Genomic DNA, 13,010 nt, shown 5'->3' with positions numbered 1-13,010 from the left:
TCTGAGGGACAGTGGGGTCTCAGCCAACCCTTTTTCCAGATCCCCACCTACCCTGGGCCAGCTCAGCTGGGCCTCCATCATGTTGGGTGTCAGTCTACACTGCAGCATCTGAGTGCTCTGAAGTCACATGGCTTCCCAGATACCATCTCATGCTTAGCCTACCACCTCCCATTTTGACTCATTTATAATCTCCAAAGTGTGGTGACCTCACTCTAAATAAGATATTGCTTTTTATCATTCTCACTTTTCTCTGGGGAATTGGAACCAGTGGCCAGACCCAGAACATTGAAAGTCTTGTGAAACCAAACCAGTGATCACTTTCAAGTGGCACCTGAGAGGCTTAGCCTGTGTCTCATGGCACTGTAGAAAGTGTGTGTATATAAATGCATGATATATATTCATTGTGTTGTTATAGTAATGTATTGAAGCCAGCATAACTGGTGGACATGGTCAGTGAGAGGAAGTGAAGCATCTTGGTGTTGTCTACTGAAGCAAATGTGAATAAAAAGAGGCTCTTAGATGTGGGTACCTTAGGATCAGCAGCGGGGATCATAGAAGCTGCTTCCTGGGCCCCACTCCCAAGCGATTTAGTTGACGAGGGGCCCTGGACTCTGCACTTTTTAAAGAAACACCCCAAGTGATTCTAATGTAGGTGGGCTACGGGCCACAGTTTCTAATATATGCTTATAACTTTGAGGTAAACGTGTAAATAAAGTTGTTATATTTGAAAACTTTAACAGGAAAGTGTATAAGTCATTTCATAAATGTTGACATAGAGACCTTAAAATACTCCTTAGGAAGTGTCCTCAGTTATGTTCCTTTGTTTTCCAGAATTAAATAAATATCAATATAATAATATTAATTATTATAAATAACTATATTATAATATATAATATATTATAAATAAATAAAAAAGATTAAATAAATACTACTCCACAATTATTTCCCAGAAACAGTTTAAAAATTAAAGCAAATAACAAGCAGAAAAAAACCCACCACTGTCACCACCATTACCACCTCCAGCAAAAAGAATCCATCAACAAACTCACGTCTGAAGTGGAGACATACCCCTCTTTCCTAGTAGATGGAGTGGCCTCAGTGTTTGCTTTCACACTTGTTTATGTATTTCTATGAGTGCCTTTGGCTGTCAATACAGAGAAGCTCACTGGCAGACTCAGCACAATGCATGAGAAGTCCCCAAACTAGTAACATGGAGAAAGTAGCAAAATGTGAGACTCTCTTGCCATGTGCTTGTTCTAGCCTCCCTGTGATTCTTTCTTAGTCTTTATGTTCTGGGGACTGGTGCATTGAGAATATAATCAGTAATCAATGGAAGCTCAGATATTGCTTCTAATAAATACCTAACATTTATGAATATAACAACATGTAATATCATAAATCTGAGATCTGCTCTTTATGAACCATTGAAAATAGCTCTGTGCCTTAACAAAACTATTTGCAAAGAAAAGTACCTTTGAGAAAAGAATTTGCCAATATTTAATTTTTTGTAAGTTATGTTCTTTCCTTCTATGGTAGAGAAACAGAGACATTGCCTAAAAAAATCCATCTATGTGACCACCAATGTCTTCCAATTTGCATAATTCACATAAGGACTATGTTGAGCTCTATGCAGAGGATGGGCTACACATCCTACAGAAGAGAATGAGAAGGAACAGGATGGCAGAGACCTAATGTAACAATGAAACATGTAAAGCAAGCTCTTGACCTGACTACCTAAGACGAACAAACTACAGAGTTCATCCAGGGTTTATTGTCTCCCACAGATCTTACCACTGTTGAAGTGAGTGAGAGAGATAGATGTTTAGGTTTCTACTGCTGCCTTGACAGGTCATCACAAACACAGTGGCTTCAAAGGACACACTTTATTATCTCACAGTTCTATGGGTTAGGAGTCCAACCAGGATCTCCCTGGACTAAAATCAGTGTCATCGGGGTTGCCTTCCTTCGGGAGGCACTAGGGGACTATCTGTTTTTTGACTTTTCTGCCTTTTATAAGTTCCCCATATTCCTTGGCCATTGGACACTTCCCTCCATCTTCAGCACTAGAAACAGCAGGTAGAGTTCTTTGACATAGCATCATTCTAACCGCCTTTTCTCCCTCTTCCAAAATTAAGGCCCCTGTGTAATTCCATGGGATCATCTGGACAATCCAGGAAAATGTCCCCATCTCCACGTCCTTAACGTAAGCACATTGGTAAAATCCCTTTTGCTCCAGGGATTAAAATGGGGGCCTGCTACGGAGAGGGCATTATTTTGCCCACCACCACAGTATTAAGTCAGGAGTCAACTAATATTGGAACGAAATATATATAAATAATTATATGTATATTTACTTCCTAAATACATATTTTTTTTAATGTATACTTTCTAATTTCACATTTTAGTAAGTAAGACACTACCTCAAGGCATAATCAAGACAAAGGCTAATCAGAACTCTAGAAGTATTTCATTGATGACCATAAAATTTCCTAAGAACTAGTCTCTTTGGAGTAGTTTTTTTTTTTTTTTTTTAAAGATTTTTATTTATTTATTTATTTATTTATTTGACAGAGAGAAATCACAAGTAGATGGAGAGGCAGGCAGAGAGAGAGAGAGAGGGAAGCAGGCTCCCTGCCAAGCAGAGAGCCCGATGCGGGACTCAATCCCAGGACCCTGAGATCATGACCTGAGCCGAAGGCAGCGGCTTAACCCACTGAGCCACCCAGGCGCCCCTGGAGTAGTTGTTTTGCTTTGTTTTCCAGACATGGCTTTTTTCTCTCCAAGGGCTGACGCAGAAATTTCATCCAATGTGCAGTGGTAGAGGAAGGGAATGAATGGCCATGGCACAGTTGGAGCACCTAGGAGCCACTCACCTTCTGCTGTGGACCCTCAGCTGAGTCTATATAGGGATGGATAGTTTGTTAGAAGATCTAGCAATAGTAAATATCTATGCCCCCCATATGGGAGCAGCCAACTACATAAGCCAACTGTTAATCAAAATAAAGAGACATATTGAAAAAAAATACATTAATTGTAGGGGATCTTCACTTGGTTCAATATTCACAGATCAATCAATTTGATAGGACAAATCAACAAGAGAAGAGACGAATCCCATTGTCTTTTCAAATGATGCAGAAAAAGCATTCGACAAAATACAGCATCTCTTCCTGATTAAAACTCTTCAGACTATGGGGATAGAGAGAACACTCCTCAACTTCATAAAATCTGTCTATGGAAAACCCACAGAAAATATCATTCTCAACGGGGAAAAACTGACAGCCTTCCAATTGAGATCAGGGACACGACAAGGATGCCCACTCTAGCCACTATTGTTCAATATAGTACCAGAAGTTCTAGCAACAGCAATCAGACAACAAAAAAGAAATAAAAGGTATTCAAATTGGCAAAGAAGAAGTCAAACTCTCTTTCTTTGCAGATGACATGATAACTTTACATGGAATAAACCTAAACAAAGAGGTAAAGGATCTGTACTTGAAGAACTATAGAACACTCATGAAAGAAATTGAAGAAGCCACAAAAAGATGGAAAAACATTTCATTCTCATGGATTGGAAGAATAAACATTTTTAAAATGTTATACTGCCCAGAGCAATCTATACTTTCTATGCTATTCCAATCAAAATTCTATTGGCATTTTTCAAAATGCTGGAACAAACAATCTGAAAATTTATATAGAACCAGAAAAGGCCCTGGATTGTAGGGAAATGCTGAAAAAGAAAAACAAAGCTGGGGCCATCACGTCATGGGATTTCAAGCTTTACTACAAAGCTATGATCACCAAGACAGCATGGTACTGGCTCAAAAACAGACACATAGACTAGTGGAACAGAGTAGAGAGCCGAGATATGGATTTGCAACTCTATGGTTAACTAATTCTCGACAAAGCAGGAAAAATATCCAGTGGAAAAAAGACAGTCTCTTCAATACTTGGTGCTGAGAAAATTGGACAAATAAGTATAGAAGAATGAAACTCGACCATTGTCTTACACCATACACAAAGATAAACTTGGAATGGATAAAAGACTTCAACGTAAAGTAGGAATCTATTAAAACTGTAGAGGAGATCATAGGCAATACCCTCTTCGACGCTGGCCACAGCAACTTCTTTCAAGACATGTCTCCAAAGGCAAAAGAAACAAAATTGAAAATGAATTTTTGGGTCTCCTTCAAGATTAAAAGCTTCTGCAGAGCAAAGGATATAGTCAACTAAACAAAGAGGCAACCCACAGAATGGGAGAAGATATTTGCAAATCACACTCCAGACAAAGATATCCAAGATCTATAAAGAACTCCTCAAACTCAACACCCACAAAACAGTCATGTCAAAAAATGGGCAGAACACATGAACAGACACTTCTGCAAAGAAGACATACAAATGGCTAACAGATACATGAAAAAATGTTCATCACTAGCCATCAGAAAGATTCAAAGCAAAACCACATTGAGATACCACCTTATACCAGTTAGAATGGCCAAAATTAACAAGACAGTAACGTGTGTTGGAGAGGATGGGGAGAAAAAGGAACCCTCTGCCACTGTTGGTGGGAATGCAAGTTGGTGCAACCACTTTGGATAACAGTATGGAGATTCTTAAAGAAATTAAAAATAGAGCTTCCCTATGACCCTGCAATTGCACTACTCGGTATTTACCTCAAAGATACTGATGTAGTGAAAAGAAGGGCCATCTGTACCTCTATGTCCATAACAGTCATAGCCACAGTCACCCAACTCTAGAAAGAGACAAGGTGCCCTTCAATAGATGAATGGTTTGAGAATATATGGTCCATATATACAATGGTGTATTATGCCTTCATCAGAATGGATGAATACCCATCCTTTGTATCAACATGGACGGGACTGGAGGAGATTATGCTGAGTGAAATAAGTCAAGCAGAGAAAGTCAATTATCATATGGTTTCACCTATTTGTGGAGTAGAAGGAATAACATGGAGGACATTAGGAGAAGGAAAGGAGAAGTGAATTGGGACAAATCAGAGAGGGAGATGAACCATGAGAGACTGTGGACTCTGAGAATTAAACTGAGGGTTTTGAAAGGGAACGGGCTGGGGAGGTGGGAGAGTCTGATTGTGGGTAGTAAGGAGGGAACATATTGCATGGAGCACTGGGTGTGGTGCATAAACAATGAATCTTCCTGGGAGACTGAAAAAAAAAAAAAAAGACATTTTCTCCAAATTTACAATTTGCAAATTTTACTATCTCATGCCTGGAGGTCTTTCTACTCTCATTGATCTGGGGGGTATCCTCTCTGCATCCAGGACATGAACTCTTGTTGCATTCCCCAAATAAGGAAATTATCAGCTAGGATTTACTCAAACATCTTCTAGTCCTCTCTCTGTCCACCTGCTCAGGGATCCCAACAATTCTGACATTGGAACATTTCATGGCATTATTTATTTCCCTAATTCTGTTTTCATGGATTCTAAGGTGTTTGTTCCAGGCCTCCTGATCCCTCTTTCCTAACACTTTGTCTTCTAGGTCACTAATTTGATCTTCTGCCTCATGTACCCTAGCTGTTAGAGTATTCAGATTAGATTGGATCCCATTGATAGCATTTTAAAGTTCTATCAATTTAGCTCTCACTTCTGCCCTTAGAGATTCTATGTTGCCACTAATGGTTTTCTCTAGCCTAGCTTTTGTCTGGATAACTGTTGCCCTGAATTCTATTTCCACCATCTTGTTTATATCCTGTGGCAGAGGTCACAGTCTCTGAATTTTTCCTCTGTTGGGGCTTCCTCCTCCTAGTCATTTTGGTGAGAGGTGGTTGAGGGGATGCATAGCTGAAAATATCAACCATGATCCAGGCAAGGTGCATCCTGGAAAGTTTCAGAATAATCAGAAGTCACCACCAAAAAGAAAGAAAAAAAGAGGAAAGAGAAAAAAAAGAAACCCAGACAAAATGAGCCAAATGGAGTAAGATTTATAACATACAAACTATTGACAAAAGGGGGGAAAAAAAAAAAGAAAAACTCAACAAAATGAACTCCAAAAAGAAGATTTGTAAAGTACAAAAAAAAAAAAACCCACAAAAACCCACATAGAAACAGCGACAAAAGTATAAGCCCTTGATGTGGGGGAGGAAGGGTATTTCAGTTCTTCCTGGATATATCTTGTTATCTTTGTTAGAGGTCTGTCTTTCCAGAGATACAGGGAAAGTAAAATTGGTGTATATATATATATGGCTAGTATTGAGTAGGGAAAAAGGATTACCTTGAAGCTTGAATGTATAAAAAGAAAAAAAAAAAAAGGAAAGAAACAAAAGTATATGTATAAAAAAGTTCAAAAATTTACTATGGAATATGGTGTATTAAATATCTAGTTGAAAGGGCAAGTAGGTAAAAAATAAATAAATAAAACAACAAGAATGATGAGCATACTATATTGTTTTCCCATGATGTTGGGGTTTTACAGTTTCATGGTGGCCCTGTGGTTATTGTTGTTCTCTTGTTCTTTTCTTGTCTTCTGGGGGAGGTGTCTGCTGCATTGATTTTCAGTCAATCAGACTTGGGCTGAGTTGCCCTGCCATTTATCAAGGGGCTGGGTTCTGTGGAAACTGGTTTTTCAGGTTTTTGTTCTCTGGTGGCTTTTGTTCTTTGGTGGCTCTTTGCACCTTTTCAGAGGGTCAAACCAAACTGTCTGCACCAAGACCTCTGCCTCAGAGAGAAAACTCAGTCTGCTCCCATCTGAATTGTTCAGAACATAGACTACCCCTGTCAAACTCTGTTGAACACCACAACCTCCCATGGGCTGTGTGCACCACCAGCCACCATATCAGTGGTTGCCTGAAGCCCCTGCTTGTCTTTGTACCCCTGTGCCACCAAAACTGTGAGTGATACTGGTCTGGGCAAGCCTGGTCCTGGTAGCTGTGGTTCCTGGGACTGCGGACTGGAGCCCACCCTGGATGCGCTCAGCCCCAGTGGCATTGGAGGCAGCATAGGGGGCTGTGGTGGTCACAAACCCAGGCACTGCCAACTGGAGCCCATGCTATGGCCTTCCTGGACCTTAGGCTTAGGTCTGCACTTGTGGCTGTCTTTTTTTTTTTTTTAAAGATTTTATTTATTTATTTGACAGAGCAAGATCACAAGTAGGCAGAGATGCAGGCAGAGAGAGAGGGGGAAGCAGGCTCCCTGCCCAGCAGAGAGCCCGATGTGGGACTCGATCCCAGGACTCTGAGCTCATTGAAGGAGCAGGAGGCTGGCTGAGGACAAAGCAAAGGCTGGCGCCTTGCACCCCCCCTTCACCGGCTCCCCTACACATGTGTGGCGTTCCTCAGGCACCCCTGACTGCCATAAAATGATAAATGGTTAACTTGCTGAGATCACAATCCTGCAAGACAGGAGTCTCCCTTGGTTTGCAAATGTCCTTGAGATTTACAAACAAAGAAGTTACCTTATCAATAGCCCAATTTCCAGGGACACAGAACTCAATTCCTCAAGCCCTAATGTCACCCTCCCCTCCATAAAAAACCGAAGGAGGCGGAGGTAGAAGGAAAAGTAAATAAAGTTAAATTTCTTCTAAACCTAAATCTCATTAACAAGGATGCTTGATAGCAGGAATGTAACATTCCACCAGGAGACTCCCAATTATCTTTACTTGATAGTAACCAGGCCCTCAATATCCTGATAGTGCTTTTTTCGCATGCGTGGGCTAACCGGCCAGTTCTGCTTCTGTAAGATTGCTTTGTCTGCTTTCGCGCGGGGTCCCCTGACCCAATTCACTGACGCCAAGTATGCCTGTTCAAACTGTCAATCAATCAGCTCAGCCCCACCCAAAACTTGTTTGTACCTGTCTATAAAAACCCTGCACCAACCCAGTTCTGGACCTCTCGGCGTTATCGGCAACGAGCGGCGCAGAGGTCCAGGTTCGAACCTGCAATAAACGACCCTTGCTGATTGGCTTTGACTCACGTCTCTGGTGGTCTTTTAAGGTGGGGGTAATATTCTATTGGCATTTCACATGATCTGAGCTGAAGGCAGTGGCTTAAACCACTGAGCCACCCAGGCGCCCCTCTATGGCTGTCTTGTATGAGCACTTGTCCCTTAAGTCCCTTGGTTCTGTTTGAGTGCTGTTATCAGTCCCTTCTTATCTCACAGTCACTGCTCTCTAAGCTATTGCTGGTCCCCAACCACAGGACACTTTCATATTGGGGTATTACTTTCCAATGGCTCACTTCTGGTGGCTCCCTCCCCCTTCTGTTTATCCTCTGATATCAGTCCTTTTGTTCCCAACTCCTCTGTACCTCTCCACTGATGATTCTCTGCCCCTGTAGAGATCCAGAAGTGTATAATCTTATTTCAGACTGACGTCATTGTAAAGTTGCATAGGCAAGATAAACACGTCACCAGGCAAGGTGGGCGCAAGGCAAGATTTATTAAAGGCACTCTCTTGTGAAGTTTCAGGGCTCAGGAGAAGGGGAGCCAGGAAAGTCATGCCAGGAGGAGGTGGGTACCCTCGGGTGAGGTTACTCGACTCCGGAAAGGGGAATGGGGGAATTCGCACTGGGAGGGAGTTGACAGGGGTCTTTTATCAGGCCAAGGTAGGGCATGGGCTCACATCCATATTTGGTGATCGGAAGCATGTGGTGAGGGCTCCTGATACTCCTGTTTCCTGAATAGGTATCAGGTTACCTATGGAGACATGACCTGGGTGTACACCCTTTTGGCAGGAGAGTCTAGGGTTAAGGAAGGGTGGGGAGGGGACTGGAAGATGGCGGCCCTGGCGGCCATTTCTATTGTCCTCCTGCATTCCCGGAACCTCTGACCCAACAGTCATGGGTGTTCAGTGTTCTGGTAGATAACTAGCTCATTTCATGGGTCTTCAGGAGACCTGTTGAATTAGGTCTCCTACTTCTCCGCCATCTTGCACCTCCTCCCAGTTTTGATTTTGATTGACTTCAAGCTGAAAGAATGACAAAAGATTGGAAACCTTAGTTTGGAGAGTCATAGCCCGATATTTCAGGAAGCATTTAGTATCTAGTCTAGTTTATAATAAATGGTATTTAAAATCTAATATCTACAAAAATGTGTTATTAAAACATACTTTTCTCTATAATCACTCTCATTTTACCAAAGATAGCCAAATCAAGATTAATTTGTTTGTAAAGCAAGTCCAGTTTTAACAAACTTGGTCTATTTATTTATATAATAAGTGCCACAAGAATAGTGATTGACCATATAGATCTCTTTAAAATTTGCATTGTTGGAGCTTTTTATAAGAAATCTTTAGATTGAACAATTTTTGAAAGTTTTTAAAAAAGATTTTATTTATTTATTTGTCAGAGAGAGAGAGCACAGCAGGGGGAGCAGCAGGCAGAGAAGGCAGAGGGAGAAGCGAAGCAGGCTTCCCATTGAGCAAGGAGCCCGATATAGGACTTGATACCAGAACCCTGGGATCAATACCTGAGCCAAATGCAGCCACTTAACTGACTGAGCCACCCAGGCTTCCCTAGATGAACAATTTTAATGCCTCTTGAGGCTGTGAGGGTACGGAGTCCACCACCCCTCAATTAGACAGAGAACACTCTCAATAATGCATATTTCCAGCTAGCTGGGGTCCAAGTATCAATCCAGTGCAGCGGGTTTCAACAAGGACCCCGAGCACTCAAAGCCAAGGGTTTATATAACATTTTCAAGGCACTTCTTCATAGCTACATACATATCTTGCGCCCCACTTTGACAGGTTAACTTTGTTTAACCTTTTGCCACTCCTGCATCACCCTGGCTGTTAAGTGAGATTTAGGTTTAGAAGAACTTTCACCTTAACTACATTTCCTTCTGCCTCAGCCTCCCACAGTTTTGTGGTGGGGAGGGCGACCTTTGGCCTGGAGGCACTGAGCCATTTGTCTCTGGAAACTGGGCCATTGAAGAGATGGCCTTTTTGTTGTAAATCGCCAGGACATTTGCAAACCAAGGGAGATTCCTGTCTCCAGGGTTGTGATCTCTGCAAGTTAACTATTTGTTGTTGTTGTTGTTGTTTTAAAGTTTGGTCCCTGTGGCACCACCACCTAACCACCCTGGTGGTATATGATTAAGTTGTTTTCTTAGGGTTTAGCTACTTTTTCTTGTCTGAAGTCACGTATGCCCTGTCTGCCAGTTAGGGATCCTCAGTAAAATGGCTTCCCGGCCTTCAAGATGGCTATTCTTATACTAACCCACTCTTAATGGCCATAAACCAAGCTAAATACTTGCCATCAGACATACCTGCAATACCTGTAGATTTGGGCAAATTCCACTTCTTGAGGTTCCCCCAAATATCCTGCGGTTCGTATACCTGCCAGGAAGGAACATTCTTTACTCACCTAGGGAGGCTGCTGGGAACTCTGTGAGTGGGGTGCCAGATTGCATTTCCAAGGGGATTTTTTGGCTCCATAAAGTCAACCTTAGTTCTTAAAGCTGTCTGGTCATATCTGAGTCTATGCATGTCTCTCTCATATATGACATTCCAGTCAAAGCCTTAGTAAAATAACCAGTGTTTCCAATGGTGACCTGGGACAAGTAGAACAGATTCTTATGGAACTTATGGCAAAAAATATAATTTGCATTGAAAGAAAGGATACTCAATAGAGTTTCTGAATTTCAGAGGGTTCAGTTAGGGAGAATAAAAAAATGCTTCAAGTTGTTCTCAAAAAAACATTTTATCATATTTCTGTATATCATGGATCTCTTATGAGGAAGTTTCCTTAATCTGGAAGAACTAACATTAGAGAACCAGCAATGTTTCAAATAAGACTCATAAAAAATATGGCCATTTTTCTCAATTTATTTAGTCCCATATTATTAATTCTTAATCTCTTTGAATGCAGTTTCTTTCCCCATTAACTCTGGAAATTTTAATTTATTTTAGTTTTATGACCTTAAAGATACCAGATACCTGTATTTGCCAAAAGTTCATTTCATGGGTCTTCTTGAAAACAAAACACATTTTGTAAGAGCATCAGGATAATAACTATAAATGACAAAAGACTCAAAAATGGACATGGTTAAAGATCTGCTGAGAGTTCATGATAACAGGAGAGTTTATTTTATGCAGTTGACAAGGAAATCCAGTTCTTTCTGCTACATAGCATTTTCATAATCAGAATATCCAGTGATGACTTTATACCAGGACATATGAAAACTTTTGGGATTTCATACAGTTTCTCAAACAGTCATAGCATTTACCCGTATAATATAACCTAAGGCTTATCATCAGTTGTTTGACAATGCTTCCCATGTAATTTAACATAGCAAATAAACAAGCCTAATTCATAAAATAAAAGTCTTCATTTACAATTCTTTGAAGGAGTTTGTTAAAACCCTCAGAAAGTTTTAAAACACATGCCTAAATAGGATTATGCATCATTATAAAACTTAAAACTGGTTTTAATTTGAATCTCCCTGATGGCTCGTGATAATGAACATTTTTTCATGTGTCTGATAGCCATTTGTATGTCTTCATTGGAGAAGTGTCTGTCCATATCTTCTGCCCATTTTTTGATATGATTGTCTGTTTTGTGGGTGTTGAGTTTCAGGAGTTCTTTATAGATCCTGGATATCAGTCTTTTGTCTGTATTGTCACTTGCAAATATCTTCTCCCATTCCATGGGTTGCCTCTTCGTTTTTTTGACTGTTTCCTTTGCTGTGCAGAAGCTTTTGATTTTGATAAAGTCCCAAAAGTTTATTTTCCCTTTTGTTTCCTTTGCCTTTGGAGACATATCTTGAAAGAAGTTGCTGTGGCTGATATCAAAGAGGTTGCTGCCTATGTTCTCCTCTAGGATTCTGATGGATTCCTGTCTCACATTGAGGTCTTTTATCCATTTTGAGTTTATCTTTGTGTATGGTGTAAGAGAATGGTCGAGTTTCATTCTTCTACATAGAGCTGCCCAGGTTTCCCAGCACCATTTATTGAAGAGCCTGTCTTTTTTCCACTGTATATTTTTTTCTGTTTTGTCAAAGATTAATTGCCCACAGAGTTGAGAGTCCATATCTGGGCGCTCTACTCTGTTCCACTGGTCTATGTGTCTGTTTTTATGCCAGTACCATGCTGTCTTGGTGATCACAGCTTTGTAGTAAAGCTTGAAATCAGGTAACGTGATGCCCCCCATTTTATTTTTGTTTTTCAACATTTCCTTAGCAATTCATGGTCTCAAATTAAAAACACATTGAGATACCACCTTACAACAGTTAGAATGGCCAAAATTTGCAAGACAGGAAGCAACATGTGTTGGAGAGGATGTAGAGAAAGGGGAACCCTCTGACACTGTTGGTGAGAATGCAAGTTGGTGCAGACACTTTGGAGAACAGTGTGGAGATTCCTCAAGAAATTAAAAATAGAGCTTCCCTATGACCCTGCAATTGCACTACTGGGTATTTACCCTAAAGATACAGAGGTAGTGAAAAGAAGGGCCATCTGTACCCCAGTGTTTATAGCAGCAATGGCCACGGTGGCCAAACTGTGGAAAGAACCAAAATGCCTTTCAACAGACGAATGGATAAGGAAGATGTGGTCCATATACACTATGGAGTATTATGCCTCCATCAGAAAGGATAAATACCCAACTTCTGTAGCAACATGGAAGGGACTGGAAGAGATTATGCTGAGTGAAGTAAGTCAAGCAGAGAGAGCCAATTATCATATGTTTTCACTTATCTGTGTAGTATAACAAATAGCATGGAGGACAAGGGGAGATGGAGAAGAGAAGGGAGTTGAGGGAAATTGGAAGGGGAGGTGAATGATGAGAGACTATGGACTCTGAAAAACAATCTGAGGATTTTGAAGGAGCGAGGTGTGGGAGGTTGGGGGAACCAGGTTGTGGGTATTAGAGAGGGCACAGATTGCATGGAGCACTGGGTGTGCAAAAATAATGAATACTGTTATGCTGAAAATAAATAATAGGAAAAAAAAAGAAAAAAAATAGCTGTACTCTGACCATGTGGGACTTTTCTTGGGATCAATGATGTTTCAAAATATAAATTAATTAATTAATTAATTAAT

General features: G+C 40.7%; 2 pseudogenes; one reads left to right on the top strand and one right to left on the bottom strand.

Annotated features, from left to right (window-relative positions):
- Positions 1–13,010, bottom strand: part of LOC116589409 — a 245,749-nt pseudogene that overhangs the window by 123,958 nt on the left and 108,781 nt on the right.
- The window catches only part of LOC116587895, a 75,219-nt pseudogene that overhangs the window by 41,018 nt on the left and 21,191 nt on the right, over positions 1–13,010 (top strand).

The sequence above is a fragment of the Mustela erminea genome, chromosome 4 (genome assembly GCF_009829155.1).
Source record: "Mustela erminea isolate mMusErm1 chromosome 4, mMusErm1.Pri, whole genome shotgun sequence".
NCBI classification, from domain to species: domain Eukaryota; kingdom Metazoa; phylum Chordata; class Mammalia; order Carnivora; family Mustelidae; genus Mustela; species Mustela erminea.
Note: the sequence above shows the minus strand (reverse complement) of the source record. Positions and strands in the feature narration are given on the sequence as shown.